The sequence below is a fragment of the Oxyura jamaicensis genome, chromosome 7 (assembly GCF_011077185.1).
Source record: "Oxyura jamaicensis isolate SHBP4307 breed ruddy duck chromosome 7, BPBGC_Ojam_1.0, whole genome shotgun sequence".
NCBI classification, from domain to species: Eukaryota; Metazoa; Chordata; class Aves; order Anseriformes; family Anatidae; genus Oxyura; species Oxyura jamaicensis.
Window position 1 is genome coordinate 5,368,527 of NC_048899.1, and position 26,685 is coordinate 5,395,211.

General features: G+C 38.3%; 1 long non-coding RNA gene across 5 annotated transcripts in view; it reads left to right on the forward strand.

Moving 5' to 3' along the window:
* Positions 1-2,259: 2,259 nt before the first annotated feature.
* The window catches only part of LOC118170143, a 189,069-nt gene continuing 164,643 nt past the window's right edge, over positions 2,260-26,685 (forward strand). For all 5 annotated transcript variants that reach the window (XR_004752515.1, XR_004752517.1, XR_004752516.1 and 2 more), the window contains exons 1-2: positions 2,260-2,352; positions 6,634-6,706. This is a non-coding gene — a long non-coding RNA (uncharacterized LOC118170143). The remainder of the gene's footprint in view (positions 2,353-6,633; positions 6,707-26,685) is intronic.

The window sequence follows — 26,685 nt, forward strand, 5'->3', positions numbered from 1 at the left end:
TTTAGCACTAAAATTCATCAATACTGCTTCAGTGCAATATCAGGCACTAGCTCTTGGCTTGATACTTTCTCCCCTGTAAGATTGGGTTCACCCTTAGTAACGCATTGCAAAGCATCTGTGTGCATCCCTCACCCCACCATATTGTAAAAAGAAAAACCTGTGTCCACCCTGAATTACTTAAGTTTCAGCCTCTTGCATAAACTTCAAGAGGGGAGTCATGTAAATTACCTGACATAAAATTTACCAAATTTAAGAGTACTCTCTACTTTGTCTGGACTGTCCTTTTTCAGACAGTTTCACTTCAGTTTGTTGACCACTAAAAAACCTCACACCCAAACCAATTTGGGAAGAGAAGGCAATGCTCAAGCTGGTCAATAAGTCTTAATTCTGTCCTGCTTTTTCCTTGATCATCAGTGGTTGGTCTAACTACTAACCACAATCTTTTCTGCTACTAAGCAGATTTATGAGAACATCTTCAGAAAGAAAATCCTTTCGAGGTGAAAATCTTCCCAGGATGCATTATGTCACAGCTAATGGAACAGACAGCTGAGAAGTCAGTAAATCTTCAACAAAATGGCCTAGATTTACAGCTCTGAGATACTCTGGAGGGACTCAAGCTGTGCATTCCCCCTCCCAGGTGAAACAGAGCTGTAGCAATTAGTCTGAGAAGTTGTTTAGCTTTTCTTATTGCTACTTCTGTTGTCTTAAAAACTGAAATGATTCAAGATGCAAAGGGAGGGCAGTGGTTCTTCTCAGCTATGTTAAAAGTTTGTTACTCTTACAGAAAAAACAGCACATACAGCCTTATTTTAGCTTGTTCACTTTTTGTGTAAAGTGTCCTGTAGTAGTCCTCAACTAGGAGTGCATTCAAATTCTTCAGTTACTGTTTGTATTGTAGAAAAAAAAAAAAAAGACTGTGATAAGAAAACTATTAAATTATGCCTAATGTAGCACCGCTCCTTTTAATCCATTTTTTCTGTCTTGCTTAACAATGGTCCTCAGTATTGCTTCCAATGATTCTCTTCCCTCTGGAAGAGCGTTCTCACCATCAGAATAAAACATTCATTATCCATAGTTAGGTATACACTTCCAGTTATTTCCTGTGGTACCCACGCTCAGCTCCCAAGGTGTACTGATGGTACGTGCTTTCCCCATGCGCTGGGGGGGGGGGGGGCAGAAGCGTTTCATGAAGACTTGTGCTTTATGGCAACGAGTTATCCAGTTGAGCTCAGTAGTTGCAGTAGAATGACCAAATGAAAAATGGGCAAAAATACTTGAGGTTGGGATGGTTATGTCATCAAATGAATAAAATATAACATTTCCATATGTATCTAACGCGTTGGCAGCTTGTCAGCTTTTTAAATATGGATCTAATGGAATCAGTAAGACACAGCTGGCTACAGCAGTAGGTTTAATGGCCAGATTCTGTCTATCACAATCACTATGACTTGTCACTACTTCTATCCGTTTACTTTTTACAATGCATATAAACTAAAGTGGCTGCTATCACTCTGAATGCTATAAAAAAGAAATGTGATTTCGCAGGTCTAAGCAGTTGTTGCTCTGAAATAGTGGAAATAGGTTTAACTCATGTTACAAATTTAATTACTACACAAATATGGGGCAAAGGAAAACTTAATTGTAATTTATTTTTTTTTTTTAAATCTGTTCCTGGCTTCCTTTAAGGAAAGTCTAATCAAGGAGGAATGAGCTTGCTGCTTATGTAGAGTTATGCAGGTGAAGACAGATCCTTTGTCATTAGAAAATGAATTCCTGTCTATTGTTGACTTGCTCATGTATTCTTGCAATGTTTTGGCTATGCATTATTTAGGCAGCTTCTTTGGAATACATCCATTGTCACTGAGAGCTCCTCTTCCATATCCTCTTCAGGCTGATGGGTTCTGGTTATGACACACTAGCTTTTTGCACTTATGCTGTGACTAAGCCACTCTTTAGCTGTGAAATTAACCTTCTTGATGAAGGTTATCCATCTCCAGTTCAGGAACATGGGTTATTGGGATCCAGATACGAGCAGTAAGCCTGATGGTTTACCTCATTTTGGTAAGGCCATCTTGAGAGCTCTGAGAGATAATCCGTGTAACTTTTAGTACTATGGAGACTGGAGCCTTTTTGTGGAAACATTTCAACCACGTTTGAAATAAGATTAGCTAACCTCAGATGCTGAAGGTATTAGGGGCAGCTGATGCTGTATATTGATGTAGGTTGCACCAAACCATGCACACTGTATGTGGGGCATTCAAAGTAGCTTGAAAACTGATTCAGCTGTTTGAGAACCTATTACTTTCTTTCAGCTTCAGTAGGATATGTCAGAAGCCCTGATGAAGGGCTGAGGTATAAACTGGTCAGACTTTTATGTAGATAACCTGTGCATTTCAAATACAGAATTTGGGAGAACTAGTTCTGTCTGAGGAGAACTTGTCATTTTGCACCAGCTGGCAGAAATATTGTAAGGGATGTTGTATTAAAAAGCAATGTATAGCCCTGTAAAGGAGAGATTCCTGTTAAATATGAAGAATGGCTTCCCACATTTATGGAGAATAACTTAAGTTAGTGGCTTGACAATGATTTATGCACATTAAAGAGAAAGCAGAGGTTTATTAGGTAGCAGTAATATCATGTTATCTAGCAGCCAGCAGTAATGAGGTCAAAACTAATTTGTCATTATCATTTGCTCATTTATTTTGTTGTAAATGAGCCTTCTGTAGCAAAAATAGGTTAAACCATTTCCGCTGGAGTTAGGTAGTTAAGGGTTAGAGAGTTTTATCCTTGGTTTGTTGGGTTGTTGTTTTCTCCCTGCCTCTGGCAACTTTTATTGTAGGGAAGCCCTTTGTTAATTTTGAAACATAGGATAAGTATACAAACATTTGGAATAGAGTCTTATTTCTCACCCTTCAGCATTACAGTAAAAATAATCTTAAATCTTAATCTAAACTTTTTTTAATACTTTTTTTTTTTTTTTTTTGTAAACACATTATTTAATTGAAAAGTCTTAGTATGTAAGTGCTCTTCCTAGTCCACGGGCTGTTACTCTTGAGACAGGCAGGGGATGAGTATGCACCTTAGTTGTTTACATATCACTGTATTAACAATAGTGAATTCTGTTTGTCACTGGTGCAACAACTGTCATCATGGAAATGCTCACCAGAAATACCTAGCACTGAGCAGCTGTTCTCAAGCAAGATCAAATGGTGCTGCTCAGAAGAGGGCTATGCTTAAAAAACTTCTGAGAACATTGTCTCTCCTGTCCGTTTCTCTCCTTTCTTGAGTTCTTTGGCTGTTTCAGGTGCTTATTTAAGTTGGTGATTTTGAACTGTGTGGCAAGTGATGGATTTAAATCCCCTGCAAACTAAAGCTAAGTGCTAACTGCTCAGATAATGAAAGGAAGAAAGCATGTGTCAAGGCAGGTGAAAGGTAGGGGCAGTCTCAAATTGCTGGTGTCCACCAACAGAACCAGCCATGGACAAAACATTCATAATTTAAAATATTGAATTAGTTCTTAAAGCTTAAGGGGAAAACACTTTCAGAAAGGGAAAGCCAGTCCCTGAGAAATGACAGTCATCAGGATACATCACAGAGCCTGCATTTAAAAGCATTTTCTGTTATAACAGTGCCACTCAGAATAAACAGATTTCTGCCCTTTCTGGCAATATACCAATTACAGAGGAACAAGAAAATTAGAAGCAGAGAAAAATTAAAATTAAATTAATCACCTTACCAAAGACAAAATATTCTACATCCATGCAGAGTTGCTAATGCCTCTATCTAAAATCCTTAAGGGGCTTTGCTACTGAGGATCCTTTACTTAAGGAGGATGGAGATATCCAGCAACACGGGCATGTAAAATGCTTATCAGTTAAGTCACATCTCATGCAGACAAGTCTGTGTGTGTTGGCTGCCTTGTGGGGTGGGCCAATGACTGGTACCCTTCGGTACCAACAGAGTTTTTGTGCTGTGGAGTTGTGGATGTGCAGTTATCTAGGCTTTTCTGAAATGCCTCGGATTTTATAGGCTGTGACCTACCTTTTTTTGACTAAAATAGCATGTATTTTTTAATGCTGAGGCATATTTGATTTTAAACTGCACCTGGTATCCTAAATAATATTCACTTACATGAGGTAAGAATTAATGTTTTGAGAAGGAATCTATGTAGAGTATACTGAAAATCCATTATTAACATACAAATATTTAATTGTTATGTCAAATTCTATACATATTTATATACTTAAATACGGGTGGTGGAGCACCAGATTATCGATGCTGCTTTTCTGTGGAATGCCAAATTCTACGATAATATATATATATTAATTCTTGATTATTGTAAATAATAGTTTTAATGGTTAAGCTGCTTTGATGCTGGCTGGCTAACTTGTGCGTGTAAAATGGATGGACCCCACTTTTGGAGGGCAATAGGGAGAGAATCTCAGAACTAGAAACTGATGGTATTGTTTTTTCCTCTAAGCTGAGGAAGCAATTGACAGGAATTTTGAGGTAAGTACAAGTCGAAGCTTTGACAATAAAATTCCATCACATTCTGAATAGCTGTCAGGAAGCAGGAAAGTTTGGGATACCTTGGCAGGTTTTGGGGTGTGTCATAAGAAATGACATGAAATGCTTGTAAGATGCATCTTAAAATAAAGGGAGCTAATGGCTTAATTGAACTACTAAATGTTCCCACTTGCTTGAAAAGAACTGAAGCTTTTCCTATATTCAAAGCAGACATAAACAATAGAGAGGTGTTTGAAGAGCATGTATGGTTTCTCATTGTGTTTGTAATCAGATTATTCATGTAGGGTTTATTATCATGTGATTGTTTTATTTATTGTTACCTGATATCACGGAGCTGAAACTGAGCCTTTGAAGCCTGCTGTATACAGAACACCTTTTGAAAAACTCAGACACTCAGTCTGAGGTACCATATAAAATGTGTGTGTTCACCATCTCCTCAGCAAATGTCTTCTACAAACATCAAAGCATTGTAAAAACAAAATAGTGCTTGGTTTATGGGATGGCTTAGGCCAGATGATCTCATATTACGGTATTGTTGTAAGTTGAGAATCCAAAACGTAAATTATATTTCACATGTAAGAATAAGGACTGTTGGCTCTTAAGGCAGGGGAATGGTTTAGATGGAGTTGGAAGTAGTGAAGTGAAAGGTAAGCGCTGCAGAGCAGTAAATTAGTCTACCGTCTGCAGAAGAGGGCATTTGGATTTGTCAGTAGTTGTAGTTGATCATTAGTACCTGAGAACAGCGTCATCCTGAAGTTGCAACTCTGACACCACTTGGAAAGTGTTTGTGTGAAGTAGAAGAGAGGCAGGATGGACTTGATGAATTAGACATGGCTTGCATTTAGCGAGAGGTGAGCTGATTTTACCGTAGCATGCAAGTCTAACATTACATACAGTGCTTAATTCTGGGACAATAATGGAATAATAAATAACATGATTACAAGTAATTGCAAGCTGCTTTAGTAGAGTTCTGTAGAAGTCTTCTTTAGAAGCCATGCAAGGTAATAGTAGTCTAGCTCAGACCTTCATTTGTCTGTTTCATGGGTGTCCTGTTAGATCAAATCTCATGATCTTACATCTGGATGACTGAATCTTCTCATTGCCTGCCTTCTTGTTCACCTTCCCTGAGGATGTTGAGATGTTCCTAACCTACTTAATTTGATCTCCTTGTCATGCTGAGCAGGCAGGAGCTGGACCAGTCACTTGAAATCTCAGTGTTCTGGGACAGAGCAACTTGAAAAATGATAATTCAGCCTCACCTTGCATTTTCTTAGTGCCGTTTGATCCTGAAATTCAAATAAGAGCATACCCTTAGCTTTATTTTCCTGGTCATATGGCTTGATTAGCAAGAGATCAGATTTCCCTGTGTTTTATTTCATAGTGCCACAGAAGTAAATTGGCCTTATAGTTGAACAATACAGAAGTGGCAGTGACTTGCATTACTGCCTGCAAGGGTTTCTCTTAGAATGTCCTACTGTGACTGCTCCAACGAAGACACAGGTGTTATTCTTTCTAAGCCAGTGTTTTCTTTTTGAGGAATTTGTTTAAGTACTCTTCCATAACAGATTCAATATTCTATTACAGTAACTGATTGGTGGCTTTCAGTGTCTTTCTCTCATACTGAGGGTTAGTGAGCAAACAGGCCAAGGGTATTGGAAACAAGATTTATATTTGAATATAAAAATGTCATCAAGAGCACTCTTTCTTGAATATCACATGAAAAAATCTGTAGGACTAGCACTGTTTAAAAGCAAACCAACAAATAAAAGCCACAAAAAAATCCTGGAATTAAGTTACAGGTAGATGTATTTGTAGATGTGAAGGAAATGAATATTTGGGAAAAACAATGAATGTAACACAAGAAATATGACCACCTATTAGGTAGGCTGCGTGGGTGTGAGAAAAATCAGTGCTGTTGTTCATCAGTGGCTGAAGAAATTTAAGAAATAAGTGTCATCCCAGCCATACAGAAAATGGCTTACAGGGTCAACTTTAATTTCTCTTGTGTCTGGAATTAGTGTCATGTTTGGTAATACATATATATATAGTAATGTACCGAACTCTGTTTATCAGCTCCTCAGCTACCTTCTTTCTTTTCTTGTTTAGGGATCAGGAACCTACAGCTGTGGACAAGTCTGTGAAGCAATGTTTGAAATTCTTCCAGCTATGCTCCCAGAAGGTTTTAAACTTTTCCAGCTACTCTCCCAGGAGGTAGGAAATGGAAACCTTACTGTTGTTTGACTTTGGCCTAGGCAAGTAAAGGTCAAAAACGTGAACTCCAGGATATAATATATGAGTGATATATGCACTATTTTTTTAAAAAACTCAGTGCCTAATCAGTAAGATATGCATGACCGAGCAGGTTTTTAGAAATATAACGTATATGCTTACATATATATATGTAGGTATTATATTTATCTTTCATGGAACTGCTGAAAGGTAAGTATTGGTAGTGAGGTATAATTTTATTATTGGGATCTATTTTTTATACTGCCAGAAAGCATGCGCTGTGGTTCAGAAATGTAAGTTATTGCATTTCTTTGCTGTCCAAGGGAATATGTCTCTGCAAGAATTCCCCATACACAATAAATACTGCTGGTTCTGTCACTGATGAGCTATATTATTTTTCATGTGAAATCATCTCTAAGAAAAACAGACAATACAGTAATTCAAAATGTACTACCTTTTTTTTTTTGTATATTCACAGTAAGGAAGAAGGTATGTGCTAGGAATGATTTGTTTAATTTGCAAGGAAAACTTGTTAACGGAGAATTTCTGGGTGAAATAGTGATTTAAGATGACTAGTCAGAAGAAGACAGCTAGAGAAGAACTAATTGCAGCAAGTCTTACTTGCATTACATCTGTTCTATTTATGTATTTTTATGTGGTTTCTGCAAATATTTTGGTGAAGTCTCATCTGAAGTCTCTTCAAAACAGTTAATCTACCTCGTCGAAGAGTTGGAAGGAAGGATTGAGGTGATTTTTTCCATTAAATGTAGATGTGATAAAGAACAGTGGGTACTTCTTTGTGTATTTGCATTTTTGATTGCTCAAGATATTTGCTGGTAGGAAGTAGACTAGAGAGCTCAGATGAAATGTGGGAAATGGCTGCCCAAAAGCACATCAGCACAATGAGAGGAAGAAAGTAGACTAGTAAAACACCTGAAAGATGATTTGATTATGTAACTTGCCCCATATTGTTTAGCTTTAGCAGGGAATGCACTTAAGCTGCGTTTTGAGGAAGGATTCCAAAATCATAGCACTTTTGGAACAGCTTTATTGGCATGTTTTTGTTTTTTTTTTTTTCTTCAACTTCTGCTGGGTTCTGTATCTTGGATTCAGTAATAAATACTTGAGTTCTGCATGGTATTTCTAGTGCAGAGCCTCCCTTATAGGAAATATTTCAAAACCTTTTTCATTTTACAATGAACATCAATTTCTAGCTATAAATTGATGTTGCCTTCTGTGAGGATAGTACTTAGAGACTTCTGTATGTAACTTAGTTCAGCTAACAAGGGAGTTTTGCTTTAGACTCAATTGCACTGATGACCATTTGTCACGATCTGTTGAACATATCACAAAACGATGCTCTGTTCTTGTTCTATTGCCAATGGAAAACTTGCACGGTAGTTAAGCAATTGACCCAGCTGGTCCATTAATTTTTGTGGGCAGTCATCTCTTAGCACTCTTCTGTGTTGCAATGAAGCCATGAAAGAAGCTACTATATACCCATCTTCAACAACAACAACATCAACAAACAACAACAACAACAAAACAAGCACAGTGGATGGTGTTTCTAATAAGCTGAGGTCAAAGTGACATAGTTCGTATTATGTCATACCTGTTCGTCAGTGATAGCTTGGTACCTAGTACCAATAAACTGGCTTTGAGTTACTTTTCCACTAAAATGCCTAGTCCCATTTTAAAAGTGATTAAGCACCCAGGAGCCCAAGTCAAAACTGAAGTAAGACCAAGTTCCTTTGAGAATTAACTTCGTATAAATGGTGCTGAATAAAACGTTTATATGCTTAGAAATATTCCCTTTTGATTTACTTGCGTCCTAAAAACTGTTTGCATTAAGCCACAGTTATTTGTGGCTTGTGCTCCCACGTGGGAGTGGAGAGTTTGCTCACATTGGTTTAGTTGTGTTGCATTTGATGAAAAAGTAGCTGGTGTTCATTTCAAGAACAATATGTATAAAATATTTGAAATGTCTTGCTGAAATTGTTTTTATTTATGTGCTGGGGAACCTTATAGTCTTGGTAACTACGTTTTCAAACTTCTTATTCTAAAGATTGATTCAGATGCTACTGCAATGAGTAGTTATCATGGAAGTTAATCCAACTCATTTCCTGCTTGCTTTTCTGTGTGTTCCTCTCCTGCTAGTGGTGGTGTTGTTGACACTGGAGGCAAATGGTTTACAGATAAAATAGAGGCTGCTGCACAAAGTGCTGCAGTGGGGAGATTCCAGGACAGATCTAGTTTGGAGACAACAGTTCTGCTGTTAACAAGCCCAAATAAAGTGTGTGACTCCTGCAGTACAGCAGGAGATTGGTCTCTAATTATGTAGCTATTTTCCCAACAGTGATAACACTGGCAGTAGGGCTGCAGCACATTTTTGGTGTTCATTTCCTACCAGGGCATGTTTATGTTGGAGGCTGTGCACAGACTGCTGTGTGGACATCAAATTGTTCTATTGGTTTGAGGATTAATGAGGTTAAATTAGCTTGGTCATTTACTACACATTTTATTGAGGTTCAAGCTGTTCAGACAGTTGCAGTTAATCTAAGTAGCCCAGAGTGTTGCCGGTTAAATGCAAGTTACACATCAGGGATCTAGAGTTCATTATGGGAAGGAATAGGACAACTTTACTTGGTGATAAAGTTGAACTTGATGGGAATACTCTCTTCCCTGTGTAATTTTAGAGGCAAAACTGGGGAAAGATTCATTGAACAATAGCACAATGTGAAGCCTTGATAATGGATTTAAGGGAATGCACTGCTCTTTCTATACCTGCTCTGTAAATGGAAATGTAGGTGATTAAAAGATGCCTTCAGACCTTTGATTTGCATAAAAATTGTCTCCCATTCATTAATGAAAAAAGTTTAAATGTAAAGGGGAAAGTGGAGAGCTAAAAGGACTATCTCTGCTTAAATACTAACGCTGCTGTGGTAGAGGAGTGCTGGGAAGGATGCCTGTTGTGTCTCTTTCCTCAGCCCATGGGCTGTTGCATGGAGGTCTGTGTGATGGTTTTACTCGGGTGGGCGGCTGAGCTCCACCACAACTGCTCTCTCACTCCCCCTCCTCAAGAGGAACAGGGAGAAAATACGATGAAAAGGGCTCAAGGGTTGAGATAAGGACAAGGAGATTGTGCAGTAATTATTGTGATGGGCAAAACAGACTCAGCATAGGGAGATAGTAAGATTTATTGCCTATTGCTCACGAGCTAGAGAAGTGAGAAACAAAGGAAAGAAACCAAAAGCACCCTCCCCCCCCCCCCCCATCCACCCTCTTCCACCTCCTCCCCCCGAGCGGCGCAGGGGAATGGTGGAATGGGGGTTATGGTCAGTCTATAGAAATTCTTCGCCGCCGCTCCTTCTCGGTCACTCTCGTCCCCTGTGCTGTGGGGTCCCTCCCATGGGATGCAGTCCTTACTGAACTGATCCAGCGTGGGCTTCCCACAGGCAGCAGCTCTTCAAGAACTACTCCAGATATGGGTCCGTACCACGGGGTCCATCCCTCAGGAGCACACTGCTCCAACCTGGGTCCCCCACGGGCAGCAGCTCCTGCCAGGTCACCTGCTCCTGCGTGGTCTTCTCTCCATGGGCTGCAGGTCCGGCCCGGAATCTGCTCCGGCAGGGCTCTTCCACAGGCCGCAGTCTCCGTTGTTGCAGGTCCACCTGCTCCACCGTGGTCTCCTCCACGGGCTGCAGCGTGGAACCCTGCTCCACTGTGGTGCTCCATGGGCTGCAGGGGGACGTCCTGCTTCACCATGGTCCTCACCACAGGCCGCAGGGGACTTCTGCTCCGGCGCCTGGAGCACCTCTCCCCCTTCGTCTTTGCTGACCTTGGCGCCTGCAAGGCTGTTCCTCACTCCTCTCACTCTCCCAGCTGCTGTGTGGCACAGAGTTTTTTTTCCCTGTCTTAAATCTGCTCTCACAGAGGCACAAACAACACCACTTATTGGCTCAGCTCTGGTCAGCAGTGGGGCCCTTACCAAACATGGGGCAGCTTCTAGATCCTTCTCACAGAAGCCACCCCTATGGCCCCCCTGCTACCAAAACCTTGCCACATAAACCCACTACAGTCTGTAATAGAAGGGTTTTCCTTGAGCAGCTCTGCAGTATGTCATTTACAAAATAAAGGTCTCTGCAGGTACTACATACATTAAGAAATGGCCAAAAGGTCTCGAAACACTGAGACAGATACAATTAAGGAGGTGCTAGGGAAGAAAACCACGATGGTAATTTTACATGTGAAACACACTAGGTTTTTCTTTTGGGTTGCAAAAGCTCAGTCTAACTTGTGTTTTTTTTCATACCTGGCCATATAAATGGGTAAGGCTATGGGTACTGTGGTAGACCTGGCCATTCCTGGTCTCGGTGTCACAACTGCAGGGTTAGCTCACAGTTTTCATGATCTGGAGGGAGTCTGTTTTTCTTTCCCTCTCACAGTGTTGTCTAGCTGGAAAGGGTATTAACTGTCACTGGGGAGGAAATGCAAGTTTTCTGTGCTGCAAAATCTTGTCATCATTCAGCTGTAGTAAAGGCATAGCTGTTGAGAACCAAGGGGAAAAATCATGTCTAACATGATTTAAGATACTTAAGGAGTTACTAAATCATTGGCCTAAAACAAGTGCCTGCCTCTAATCTCAGAACAAAAGTATTTGATTAAGACCACTTAAAAGCGTTTAATGACAAAGCAATCTCTTAAAAAGAAAAAGTCAAATGTTTTGCTTGTTGTACTCTCCTGGAAAAGTGCTCTCTCTTTAAAGACATAGGATGAAAATAAACCTTGAGTTACTCGTATTTTAGCTTATATTCATCTTATTGAGTGAAGGTATAGGGAATTTCCATTTAACAGCTAACCTGGTCTAATGTGTTGCACCAAATAACCCAGGTAGCATACTGAGAGTCCTTGCAAGGAAGGCAAATAAAGCACTTAAAGATTTGTACAAGTTAGTTACTCGGTGATTAGACAGCAAGATACAGGGAAGCTTAGAGATGTTCTTCCCTGTGCCAATGACCAACACATCATTTAGGTGCTCTGAGGTCACCTAAAGGTGGGGTTGATGGAGACTAGTCCTGTCCTGGCTCTCCAAGCAGCACCCAGTTTCATCCTAAGTTAACTAAATTTGTAACTGGGAGCCAGGATTTGAAGGAAACTGCATGGCTGTGAGTAATATACAGATACCTGCATATCTGTGTTTTTGAACTGTGTAAAACAATTCAGTGTGGAAGTGAGTTATTTGCTAAAACACATTGCTGGAATTAAGATAATTTCATTTTTTCTGGAGGATGCTTAGGAAACTGAAGTGCCATTGTACTCCCAGAGGTTTTCTAATAAAAGACAACATCAACAGCAAATATTTTCAAGTCAATTACTTGAACAAACACCCTAGGTTTTATTGGGCTACCAATCTAGAGAGACTTGTGATAATTAGAAATCAAGGTGTTGGAGCAGAGAACAGTAGCTGTAGTGAGTTTGTACAATACGAGTGCAGCAGGGTGGGAAGGGGTGCTCTCTTCCCTGGTGTAACAGAACAAAGGATCGTACCATGTCTATCAACCTGCAATCAAGCTGAATGAAGGTGCTCTCCATCTGGATGCTTCATCAGAAATGGTCTCCTGAGCCTTACACTTGGTCTGTATTAGCTATTGTATGGAGACAAATCTGGTTAAGTTATGCTATTGTCCATAACCCTATATATTTCAGTAGGGCCAAACGTTTCAACTGAGAAAGATTTGGCTTGTTAGACATATGGTTACAGTCTGACAGCTATGAAGACAGACCCTACTGCAGTCACAATTTTGGCTTTCAAATGAGTTTGGAAGTGTTGGGCTCTGCTTATGAAGTATTTTCTTCTGCTTAGTGTGGTAGCAACAAGTCTGGAATACTGCTCTTTTGTCTTGTCTGGAGAAACTGTCCCATATTTAGCCTACTCTCAATAGTTGGGACAGCTGGTTTTTCATTTATTTGATGCAAGTTGAAAAATCTCAGGCTTAATGGTTAACCTTTCAGTAGTTATTGCTTGCTGCCCTACTCCTGAGAGCTTCAGGATCTCTTCCCTTGCAGGTTTTAGTGGTCCAGACAACCACCTGTGGTGTGTCACAAGAGTCTCAAGTTGCTCTTTGGGAAAGCCTGCAAGGCATGCTCCTTTTGGCTTCATTTTAGATTGAAATGTTTCACTTCAGGTAGAACAGATGGTTCTCTCCTCAAATCTTTTCAGAAATGCTACTTCACAGCTTTGCTGCTAAGTTTCTAAGTGAAGGTGCACTAAACATTTTTTTAATACAGAAAATGAAACATGGGCTACCGAATGGGTTCATATATTGAGTTTCCTGAGCAGTGGGCTATTCTTTTCTAGATTCTCAGCTGCTGTAAAATGGCACAGTACTACAATTCATTGGAATTATGTTGGATATGTCATATTGACCCTTTGACTCTTTTAAGTGTGTATTTAGCTCTACAATGGAAGTCCTCAATCCCAAATTTTGTAAGCATCACTTGCTTTAGCACTCCTGTTTCCTATCTTTTTCAATCAATTTCTCTTCCTTTTGGAAGTTCAAGGAAAATCTCCACTTTCTTTTCTTCCCCTATTGCATATCTGCTTTTCTAGTTAAATGCATGTAAAACACAGAGCACTCAAGTTTGTGTTGTTTATTCTCCTTGGGAGCTCTTCATTCGATTAGGACAGCTGATGCAGCTGGTGACAGCCACAAAACAAGCACATGAGCAGGATCAGAATTGAGCTGAGGAAGCAAGTTTCAGCACATGGCATCATTATGGAAATTGCTGTGTCAGTGAGACTGATGGGCTAAGAGGCAAGGTGTGCTGAAGACAATTTTTCTCATGGCCTAGCTTTTTTTATTTCTTGGGTGATGCTCACATTGAAGTTGCTCTGAGTTAGTCGTAACTCTTGTTTTCCAAACTGGATTGTGTGTGTGATGTCCACTCTAGTAAATCTTGAGGAATTATTCTCTTAGCTGCTGCACCTCATCAATCTGGAGAGCATCTGCCCTAGAAAAAGCAGGGGAGCAGATGACCTACAGAAAAGAGCTATTGAAACAGCATAGAAGATTTTTTCTAATTAAATGGGATTTTTGGGAGGTGGGGGAAAGTGATCCATTCAAACTGGAGCTGGTTTTCTGTGCCCTATTTCAGTGACACACACTTCAAAGAGGGACACCTCATGTCCCTCCCAATTTCAAACTCTCAAACATAGAATGAGGAATGAAGGGGAGAGAGCTTGGACCATGGAATGAGAAAAAGCTCTACTGGAAGCTCAGGAACATTTCTGAAGTTTTCTCACAAGTTTCCAAAGTGGGTTAACAGCTGCATATTAATTTATTATGACTCTAAATGATTACTTTAATGCTTCTGAAGAAAAGTCACCAGTACTTCTTGTTTTGCACAATGACTGTGTTGGGGGAATTTTTTCCTCAATTTTTTGGTTTCTGTTCTAACTTTAGGGAGATGGCTGTTTGTGTATATGAGTGGAGTATGTTGAAAGAGCTCAATTTCAGTACAGTCTTGTGCTAAAGGTCGTAATATGCAATTCCCTGAAACATTTGGACATGGGCAGCAGAGCTATTGTCTCCCCAGTGTTTGAAGCCTGACAGAACTTTTCTGCACACGTTCCAAGCCAAGCAGATGTCCTTAATATACAGTTAATTAGTGCAATGTCAAGCCCAAGCTGACATCTTAGCAGTGCTCCCAAGCTCAGAAGTCAGCTCTGCACTCTGTATGTGTGAGTTCTGACTGGCTCTGAGCACAGGAAATAGTTAGCTAATAGGATGGTGTTCTGTTGATTTGACTAAAATTCTTGACCTCAGCAAGACTGGTATGGTTTTTTTTTTTTCTAATAGAAAGCAATATGTATAAGGGTTCAAAGGCTTGTTGGAATTCAGAGCAGAGGAAAGGCCACCAGGAAATCCAAGTGACAGTCAAGTCTCACAGTCTCCTTGTTTGCCTGTTGGTGTTAAAATTGAGCTTGCTTTAGAGATTACCCACCCCTAATTGTGGAGTAGCCATCAGTCTTGAATGTCTGGCTGAGTGACTACATCCATAGCTGGGTAGACTTCATAACTGACTGCAGATACTTGGCAGATACAGTTCAGTTGTGATGCCTGTTTCTTTGAAAGGTTCTGTAGTGGATTTCAAGGCAGAACAAGCCAGGTCTAAGCAAGATAAAATTTGAAATAGTCTTTTCTTCCCTAACAGAGAAAAGAAATGAGTTGTGATTTCATTACTGTCATTGTTTTAACACAGAAACCAGCCAGCTTCACTGCATGGCAACTTTTGACTGCTGGACAAGGCCATGTCAGAACTGGATTCAAATAGCATATTGCTTTTACAATTGGTGGCCTGTGGAGAGTGTATCTCATGTGGCAGGTTTGTGTGTCACAAGGCTCTCCCAGAATCTGCCTACAGATGTAGGGCTGTTGTGTGTGCATGATAAGTTCTCAGTGTTGGTCTGTGCATTGATTGATTTTGAATGAAATAACCCAGTGAAATGATTGACTGAATGTGGTAGTGCCTATAGTTGTCTCTCTCTGTTCTGAACACAGGTGTTTCAGTCCTTGATCACCAGAGATTACTCTTTGGAGAAGGACCAAGTGGAAAATAAACTAGTAATATGCCATTAAATAGAGTTTGAGAAATCATAATTCACTTTTTTTTTTTTTTTTTTTTTTTTTTTTTGTCAGAATAAGTTAGCTACTCATCACCTAATGGGTTTTCTGGAGGTGCTGAAATGTGAGAAAGTTTGAGTTAATCTCAGGTATAGGGGTTGCTAAAGATGTGGCAGAAAAAGCATCAAACAGATAGTAGGAGCCTGATAATATGCTAGCAAAAGGACCGGGTGGAATAAGTAACATGAAACAAATAAAGGATTATCAGTGAAGGGTGAGTAGGAGAAGATGGTGAAAAATGGACAGAAGTGGAACCAGAAAGTGGTGGATGCCTGCAGAGATGCAGGGCATTGTGGTGTTGGAAGGTGAAGGTCAAAAGGCCTTGAAGGAAGCATTAAGGTGTGGGATGAAGGACAAAGGGCTGTGTTTATGATGCTTTCTTTTGAAGGGACGTGTTGTACGAATTTGTGAACAAGCAAGCCCTGATCCTGTTTTTTTAAGCCTAATTGAGATGTTTTATGATATGAAACATACTTCATGGGGTACAAAAAATTGTAGCCAGAAAGGCAAATGAGAAAGTTGTCACATAGCAATCAAGTGGAACCTCTAAAAAAGAGCTTGTCACTGTACATAAGAAGACATGAAGAATCTATTAGGGTTAAAAGTTCAATTTTTTTTCTTCAAATTCATGTGATTTTCCTGTCAAGTAAATTTGTCTGCTTTCAGGAAACTGTTCTTTATCCTTTGAATTTTTTTTTTTTTCCATTAGGTAAAAAAGTAATTTGGGGGAAAGGTCATTGTAGCAACATTTTGTTTCTCAATATCATTTTTTTTTTTAGTGTTAAAACAGTTCTGTTATCATATCTTGACCTTATAAATGGGAACAAGGTATGTTGTACCTTAAGTAGCGTTCTTTGTATTATAGCATAATTTAAAATATTGATTGGTTTGGGAAGGAGAGAGTGGAGAATGCAGATTTTAGGGCAACACATCTGCTTTATCTTTGCATTAAAAAAAATGCAGCTGGTAAATCAGATAAAAACGTTCTTCAACTGATTTTCTCTAGGACTGGACTACAGAACTCTGTACCTTAAGCAAGGTCTCCGTTTTTCGTTGTGTTCACTTGAATTTCTCTTCAGTGTTATGCTTTGTGTTCACTGATATCTTAGTTCAATATATCTCCATATGTATACCCCATGGAGACATGGATATCTTAAAATAATGCCTTTAAGTAGTGAAGGATGGATACAAAAGAATTCTTTTCATGACACACAACTCTGACTTGTCTTGCAAGTGTAAAATTTAAGTAAACTCTTTCCACAAAATAATGGAAGGCTGAAGCCACCTGAAGAGTATTTCATTTGCAGTTGCCATTTTCTCCTTTCTCCACCTTTATGTTGATCTCCATTGAAACACCGCCTTAATCCTTCAGATACACTGTAACAGGATATTTTAATGCCCTCTGGATTAGACACTTGTGCTTTGACATTGATCTCTGTGGTTTAGATAATTGTTAAAGACGCAATCTAATATATTAAGCTAAGTCTGATGCGAGGTAACCCTCTCTGCTTGAGGATTGATGAATTGCCTTTGATTTCACTAGGAAATTAAGAAAGGTAACGAGTGGCAATGAACCCTATAAAATGTTTTCCTTGTGGAAAAATTATGAAAATTCTAATATATTTTCAATATATATAATATAAATAATATATATATATATATATTATATGCATAAACAATATATCTATATTTATATAATCATATTATTACATTATTTATTATATATTTATACATATTTTATTTATGTATATTTGTATATAAATATATTTTTATATTTATATAATTATATTTTATATTATGTATATGATATTATGATAATATTATATTATAATGTATTTATATATTTATATATTCCTTGCCTTACTATTCTGGTTACTCAGGAAAGAAGTCATACACAGTCATATAGCTAAAAATCTGGACATACTAGACGAAATCTAATTGGGACTAAATGAAATGATTTTTAACACTTATTACTCCCAATTCTAACTGTTTCTAGTCTTAGAATTCGTTGACCCCTGTTAATGTGCAGATGTGTGTAAAGTGGGTTTTCCATCTTTGCAATGCAATTAAAAATGGTTGAAGGCTTGTTGATTTTACTTATAATGCCTTGAGATTCAAAACCTTTCTGTTAAGACTGTTAAAGAACAGTTGAACAATATCTACTGTAATGTTTTTTATCAGAGCACTGCTTAAGCAGAAAGGCATGAAACAGACACTGAACAACTGAAAAGAAAACTAGAGTTGTCAACAGCTTTCAGTGCACACAGCTATGAAAAAGCGTGAGAAAAAGCATGCTACACACATACAAAGGTTGGTCAGAAGAACAGAAAAAAATAAAGATTATTCGGTTCACCTCATAATTAGTTTGAAGGGTTTAGGGCGGTCAAGTTGTTTCAAAGGCCAACACTGTATCAGTGTTAATTTTCTAACCTAGTTACAGCTGCTGTGGAAAGATACGGAAAACGGTCGCCAAAGATTTAGGAAGGATGAACAGGATAAAACCTTTAATAGCAGTTTGAATCCTTAAGAGAGGATTTACAGCTGTTTGCAGGAAGGATTGCAGAACAGAAGCAAATAAACTTTTATGCTGGGCTTCATCTTGGGGTGGCACAGTATAAAATCACCCTAGAAGAAACTCTGAAGATAGCCATCTCCATGGCCATGAATTGAATACTTAAGGTTGCAAGGAACATCTCAAGGTGTAGTCCAACCTCCTGCTCAAAGCAGGTCTGGTCTCATCAGGTTGTTCAGGGCCTTGTCCAGCTGTCTTAAACACTTCGCACACACCCCTCTTGGCAATGTATAGTTAATCATTCTCATGGTGTTTAAAAAATAAGAAATTTCCTAATACATAGTCAAAATGATGTCTTTGCCATCCTTTTCTTTCCTGTAAGGCTGCTTCCTAGGTAGCTGTATACAGATAGATGTAGCTATACGTATATCTGTATTTGACTAGATCATATTAACCTGGGGCAGTCTGGCTGTATGAGTTGGGGATCAAAGAAAGCAGGCTAGAAGGACGGACTGAAAATGTGTGTGGACAGATGCAATAGAGTATTTGAATATTCACTCAAAAAGAAAAAGTTCTTTGTGATCCATAACATGCACACAGGAAAGTGGAACCACCTGAAATAAAGAAACAAAGGAGTACCTACCTCAAGTAGTGAGATAAATATCCCCAGGTCATGGTTGTGATGCATTGTTTTGTCAGCTTTATTTTTCATTTTTTTTCAACCTTAGTGTGCACTGACAAGAACAGAAATTGTTCCAAGATGTGATACCTGCCCTAAAGCTAGCTGGAAAACACCCCCTGGCTACTGCGATTTCTGTTCTGACCTTGCAGTGCAGGTTTAATGGGTGTTAGCATGTCCTCACTGCTTAAAATCAAGTCTGATGCTAGTTTTATATTGTTTCCTGACACTAAACATTCTAGCTGCCTCTTTGGCTCCCTTTGTCTGCTGTGGAAACAAAGAAGGCAATGTAGCAAAACTTCAGAAATGCTGAGAAAATTGAACTGAATTAGCATCTCCCTACTGTTCAGTCTCCTGCTTTCAGTCAGTTCAGAACTCCTGTTGTGACTTTTTGTTTCTTTTTGTCTTTGAGTTTAGTAGCAAATAATTAAGGGTTGTGATCATCTTGTGAGAATAATAAATCAGATGTATTCTCTCTGACAATGAAAATGTTTCAAACAACCGATTTAGCACAGCCTTTTGTAAAAGTGGTCAAATTTTCTAATACCACAATTCAGACTTGCACGTAGTGCCGCGGAATGCATGCTAAAGACAGGTAATGGGATTGCACTCCAGATGTACATCATAGGTTTGTTTAAGTGACATGGTCAAGGAGAGGAGGATATTTTTCAAGCCATGAGTTCAGACAACTGTCATTTCATTCTACTGATAGAAAAACAAAGCTTTTTTTTTTTTTTTTTTTTTTTTTTTTCTTGCAAGTGGCCATGTTAGGACTGCAAGGAGCTGCCTAAAATGCAGGGAGTTTTAGTTTCTTATCTGGTGTGTGCAGACGTGTGTGTGTATGGGGTGTCTCCATGGGAGTAAAGAGTGAAGTAGAAGGAAGGAAAGGAGTATGTGAGTGTTCACGCACATTTGAGGTGTTGCTTGGAATAAATAAATTAAAAAATATATATATTTGTGAGAAATATTTACATCTGCTGCTGCTCTTGACTCGTGAACCAATCCTTTAGAGACTATAATCTATTGGCAAACACTGGCCACGTTTTAAGAGGAGAAAATTGTACTGGGGGAAAAACCAAGCGAGACAGGCTGATCTCAAGAGGATGAATCAACATATTCCCAGCATATTTGGAAGGAAGAAATATTGACAGATTTGGTAGCAAATGGCAGAAAGAAAGGGTGTTTTACCAAAATATTCGGTGCCAGATATATCTTGTCCCTTTATCTGATAATTTTTTTGAATTATACGAAATCAGGTTCTCTGAACTTCATAAACAATTTTGTGTAAAACTGTGTAGAAAACTATTGAGTAAGATGTGAAAATGAAGGTTGAAATGGCTAAGGAAATGTTTAAAGTGGAGAGTGAGAAGCCCTACTTGTAAGGGAAGCATCGGTCTTCATGTGGATCCTGAAGGTCTGTCTGAAGACTGTTCTTTATTATAAAAGAAATGATAGCAAATTAGGAGGCAGTTGGTAGCATGGAAGACTGGGTGACTGTAATTTGAAGAACTGAGTGGCCTTGATGGGTAGAAGGTCACAGGATGTGACAAAATGCGGTAGCGCTATGAAGCTCGTGTGCTAATGAGAATTGTAATCAGCTTATCTGTTTTTCTCTTTGTAAGGTAAGTCTTAAATTGACCCCCACCAAGCTAGCCAGAAGCAACAAATATGATGAGGCTGTAGAAAAAGCTTGGGTTTGCTGCAAAGGAACACACAGATGGTTATGACATAGGGATGCAGCAGTATTGCAGTCTGTAATGCCCATGTGGGCTTGGAGTTAACTGCTAGGCTTGTAGATGTTCCTTGGTGTGCTGTTGTTGGTTTTCCTAAGGTATATTTTGTCTAGGTTTATAGCAGCTAGAGGGTTTTGGGGAAAAAAATCCCATACTGGAAAGGGCTTTGGTTTCTACAGACATCCATACTTAATTTACTACCTTAAATCCCTGCAAGCAATTAAAAATGGTAAAACTAACTGCTGTTTCACTTCAGGATTTGAATAGTCTAAACTGAATAAGAATCAAGTTTAAGCTAGAGATTTTGGAAAGGGCACAGAAAAAAACAAGCTTGTTCTTCAGTTAAAAAAAAAAAAGTAAAAATGAAAAGACTGGAATTTTAAAAGCTTGAAATTGGTAAAGGATTACTACTGAAAGGATTACTACTGTTCTGGAGTGCCTGTTACTGGAATAACATGAGAAATGCCTTAGTTATTTAAAAATAAAATAAAAATCAGTGCTGTCCTGTGTATCATCTGTCTTGGGCAGGGGAGTGGGAAAAGAGCAAAATGAATGCACGATATCCTTGAGTATTGTAGAGGCATCAGATGCAGTATCAGGTAGAAGATGAGAAATTCCTGGTCTCCTTCTCTGGAGATGAGTTACTGCATTGTGGTTGAGAAGTCTCAATGGGGAAAAACTGAAACAAACAGCATGATCAAGTGAGAGGTAAGTTTACTTCGGGTCTAAGATGGAAAATATGAGAAAAGAAAAGGGTTTTTTATCTCCAAGATGTGCCTTGTTTTTTTCTGCACAACGGTCAGATTGAAATATGATAGGTTTTCTAGATAAATCCCAGATAACCTAATATTAGATTATTGATAAAAATCCCCAAACCAAACACTGAGCAAAAACTCTACAGCCCTTATTCTCATTATGTGTATGTGCACAAAGGAGTATTATGAACTCTTTACTCCTTGCTTTTCATAACGCTTTTAATACTTCTGTGTGTGCTCTAATAGAACAAAAGGGTGTATTCCTTAAAAAAAGTTCGGGTATGAGCAAAATGTGCCAGGCTCAACATTTCACATGAAAATAATAACGTGTTAAAAAGCGTGGGTACTCGAAAGGAACCTGACTATCTTTCATGTAAAATAGAATTCTGAAGAAGTTTGTTCTTTTATGCTTTGATTGAAATCTCATGCATCTGTTTCTCAGAAAAAAATAAAATAAAATAAAATGAGATCACTGAGGCAATTCAGTAATCAAGTTCTTGGGTTCTGTAGCCATTGTCATTTTCTAACCCTGGAGAAGAGAAAGAAAAGAAGCAAGGCATAAGGTTATAAAGCAGATCAAGCTCCTCCTTATTTAGGCCTTCTTGAAACATGAAAACCAAATGCAAAGAAAGCTAGGTTTTAGGTTGCTATATTTTCACTAATTTGCATCATTTTCCATGATTCAGTGCCATTTGATCATATTAGCCTAAATCACTCTGCATGTAATACATAATGCTTTATAATTATAATAAAATGCACAGTGGGGTTGTTCCCAAAGGGACTGTGTGCACTAGGTGAGCTTTCAATACTTGGCATAGATCTGGTTATCAAAATGATGTCTAGCAGAGATGCTGGGATTTCTCGGGTTCTTGTACCGAGCTACATGATAATACCTCTGTTTCCATTCCCTGCCTTTTCATGCATACTTGCTTTGACAGGCATCAGGGGAATCACAAAGGCAGCAGATGGTCTGTGCACAGTTCCCTCAAGCATAAAACAACATTTCTGTACTTGTTGTCAGGACCTCAAATTGCACACTGTTCTATTTGATTATTTTCAAACTCTGGATTGGCCGTAGGGTCTCAGATGAGAAATATTTGCATACAAAAAGTGGGAGCAAGGGCTGAATTAAACTGGCAAGCAATTGGATTGAAACTAAACTCTAAGTAGAAGTCCTATGCGCTCATTTTTAACCAGGTTTGATTTTATTAACTTCAACAAAAGCAGTGACCTCTACAAAAATTTAACAAGATGAAGGTTTGTATGCAGTATGTGTATGTAGGTTTTTCCCTGTTTCTCCCTCACTTATCAAATAGACTGAAGTTACATTATTATTATGCATGATAAATAGCACTGGGGAGGGAGAGTCAACCTGTACCAAGTAGATTTTAAAATAAATATTCAGATATAGGATAAAGAATATAAATTCCAAATGAATTTCTTATCATTAATGATATTCTGTTGCAGTTGAAGTAACTGTAATGTATTGTTGAATGCAGTTTAAAAAAAAAAAATCAGTTTGCTGTGCAGAAATTTTCCCCAGACACATTAGATAATGTCAAGTTTAAATCTATATGTGAGTCTACAGAGATACACATGCAGATGGAGCTGTGGAAAGCCAAAGGAAAGATTTTCATGTGCCCACTGGACTCAAACAAATTTGTTTAATCTCTTTTCCTGCTAGCTTCAGTTCTCAAGAACTTTAACTGCTTGCACATTCAAAGTTGCTCTGAAAGTGTTCAACATATAGAAATGTAAGATGCAGCCTGAACAAAGGGATAGTTGTATCAAGGGAGGAAGAAAGGCATGAAGAAAATGGTTTGCAAATGATAGGAACAATTATGTCATAAGGCTGTGCAGAAATCAAGGTACAAGTTCGTTATCACATGAATTTAGTCTCAGACTGAAAAAAAATTCTCAAAGCATGAGTCCTTACTCGATCAGAGCTTCCTCTTCAAGCCATCCTCCGCTTTCTGCATGGGGAAATTAGAGCACGATCTTATTCTTCATTGGAATGAGTATATTAGAGCAACTTGAATGCCTTGTCTTTTATTATTTTCTTAGCAGAGGAGAAGGTGAAAACTTGGATTTCAGATTGCTACCTTGAATTGTATAAGTGATAGCTGTATTATTGGTCACTGAATATTAACTGGTGTTAAAGGAAATTTCTTATATTTTGGTAATTTTCTCTAGATTGCAATATCTGGGGATATTGAAGAAATGCTGAGATTCACCAGGGTCTTGTCAAGGGCTTTCTGAACTGCCATTCCCACTTTCACATGTTTGCATGGAATTCATGAATATAAACAGTTAGGATGTGCAATGCTTCAGTAGGTGCATATAGACAACATGCTAGTGTGTCCAAGCACTGATGAGAATTTCATGAGTTCATACCCAGACAGTGGTAAACAATTTCTTCTTTTTTTGTAAAGATGTTTTACGGGTGTTTTTTAAAAGTAATTAAAAACAAACAAAAAACACACTGATCTCTTAGAAGGGGACTAGGAAAGTGCTAAATACAAACAAGATAGTTATGTTGGTCACTTTTAATATGATTTTTACAAGTCATCCTGAATATTATTTCATTGGATTCTTCCTTATGTATTCAGCATATCAGCATAGCAGGCTGTAAATATAAGTGTACTCGAAATAAGTGATGCAGTAAGTTTTGCAAATAAATGAATAAATTTGCTCAGCCGAGCTGCATCCCACTTGTGTTTACAACGTGTGAATGTTACAGTGAATATGAACGAGTAGGAATACTTGCAGCAACAACAAAATCTAAGCAAACATTGAGATGGAATTTAAAAACACATTTAGAATGAAAATTATTCTGTGGTGTTTGTACAGCCAGGACATATGGTATGTTACTGTTTTTTCTCTAATGCTCACTTAGAATCAATGACATGACTCAATTTGAACAGCAGATCTCTTAAGTACTGGAGAATTCATGATAAACCTCTATCCTCCTGAAGATGGAATCATTGCTTTACACAAGAGTTTGTATCTTGTGAAGCTCAAATACAAGTTTTAGTTTAATACTGAAAGACCACAATACCTGAACTTGGTTGTTTCAAAAGAATAGTTAGTTTTGTCTGTTCACTCAGCTGTAACTCACAGCAAGCTCTTAGTAAGGACTCTGTAGGCTAAGGTCTATTTCTCTAATAAAAAGGCATTTGAACTTGTATCACAAGAGAATGTGATAAACAGAGGTGAAATTCACCAAAGTAGTTACTATGAATCTTCATGTAAATCTCCATTAAATGGCTTGTAGATGTAATTTTGAAAATCCTTATAATATGGTCTAAAGTCCCACTGCTAATCTATACAAGGTGTGGATATGTGACCCAGTACCTGCCTTCATTATGAATTTGGGTGTCATTTTCAACACTGAGAAAAATGCATTTTTTTTCTGTTCCCCTCTTTTAAGTTCGCTCTTGATCTAGTCATCAAAGAATAAGGAAACTGTGGTAAACCCCAAACACTGTGCTTATGATGCAGCTACACTTGGTAATTTGTGTGCGTTGTGTTCCACTAGATTTCCTGTAAAATAAACCCAGGTGCTAATAGGGTGGACTGAATGTGAATATGTGCACATGTAGTTGCTTTTATTCAACAAGCCTGAATACAAGTTTGGCAACTGGAATGAGGGGCCTTTAGAGCAGCTTTCAGCAGATGATTGCTGGAAAAGCTTTGGAATGTTGTGGTTAGTGTTTGGTTTTGAGAGTTATTTTTAGTCTGTACTGATAATCTCCATCCAAGATGCATCTGGATACGTGAAGCTGCTCCAGAGTGAGCTGGGCTGGGCTTGGGCTGGGGCTCACAGCTTCTGCATGCTTTGTAACAGTCTGACAGATGTAGGGCTGTTGAGCTTTCAGGACTCTCCTGATCTGCAGATGAACTTGGAGCATAAAACAATGGAAGCAGGACATTTTGCACGTGTGCTAGTACACTTCCATGCTTCTCCACTTTACTGCAGTGCTGTAAGCACAAAGCTGATTATTAAAAATAGCTTTGCTGTTACAGACCATATTAGGTCATGAGCTGTTCATTGATTGGTATTGGTAGGTGATGTTTTTGTTAGAACAATCAATGTTCTAACATTCTTAATTACAGATAAAACAGGCTTCCACAGAGTTCAATTTTTTCACTAGCTGCTAGATTTAGAATGCTTAAAGTAAAAGCAAATAAAACCAAAAAAATTACCATAACTCAACTGAAGGACCTTATTTAAATGCTTGGCAGCATTGCTGTAAGATACAAGGGCAGTGTGAATGTGACCATCTTGTGTTGTTTTTTAGCTGCAGATCCACCCAGTGATGGTCCTACGGATGGGCTGTCTGTAGCTGGAGTGTACAGGGGTGTTCCTGAGTCTTATTTTTTCTTTTTCATCCAAAAGAAAACTGATGAATTCAGTGTACCTGCAGTTTAAAATAATGTAAGTGCCTCATGAAATCAGAAACAGGTCATTTGTGTATAGAGTAAGCTTGAACTGGTCTTTGTCTTATCCCTTATGTTATCTTTCATGTTAGAAGTTTCCAAGTATTTTGTGCATGTGTTTATTCAGATTTTGGCTGGTAGAACTTAAGCTTTCTATATTTTTTTTTGTAATGGAGATTATTTTTTTTTTAATCTTTACATTATACTCTATGTATCTTGATATGGTTCTTATTGTGATTTTTTTCATATATTGCTGCTGCTTTAAAACTGTTGGAAATGTAAGTAATTTTCATCTAAGTCTTTAAGTGTTCATTCTTGCCAAGTGCATGTATTAAAAATTAAAAGAAAAACAAACAAAATAACATAGAAACCACAGCCAACACCGGAAAGTTATCAGAAATACTGACCTTCTGTTTCACTGAATCATCAGTCATATTTTCAAGATTTATAGTTTCTGCTGTGCTTTGCTACTTGAACTTTTTTTTTTTTCTTCTTGGTTATTTTGATGTATTTGCACCAAAGTGTGATGCTAAGGTGAATGCCTGTTGGAAAGGCATGGGAACATAGACAATTGTTGTCAATCGCAAATGACTGGGAACCCATATAAACACTGAGAAGGACAAAACTATTTTTCCTACTTGGAATGCAAATTTTCCTTGCTTGCTTAAAGGGATACTCAGGTTACCTAGCCTTCTCAGTATACCACTATCACATATTACCCAGTAGTAGAGCAAGAAGCTCTTAAGTAAATGTTCTAAAATATGACCGAAAACATAATATTAGCTAGTAGTAATTCTCTAATTGGGTCAGCATTCTCTTCTTCTTTTGGCATTTGCTTAATCATGGTCAGATTTGGAGGGGAAAAAAAAAGGCAGTTATTTTATGCAAGTAGTGGGATATTTGTGGCCTGTTAATATAGCAACAGATTGAGCATTAAAATGAGCTGTGTTCCTTACATGACTAAATTTAGGTAAGGTTTGATTCCTTTAATAGAGTAAATGGAGAGTGGGGAGGGAGATTGGGTAATGTCAGATTGAAATGTCTATGTGAACATCATGTTGGGCATATATGAGAATTATTTTCTTGCTCTCTCTCAAAAGGATCAGTATGTACCACATACCTGCAT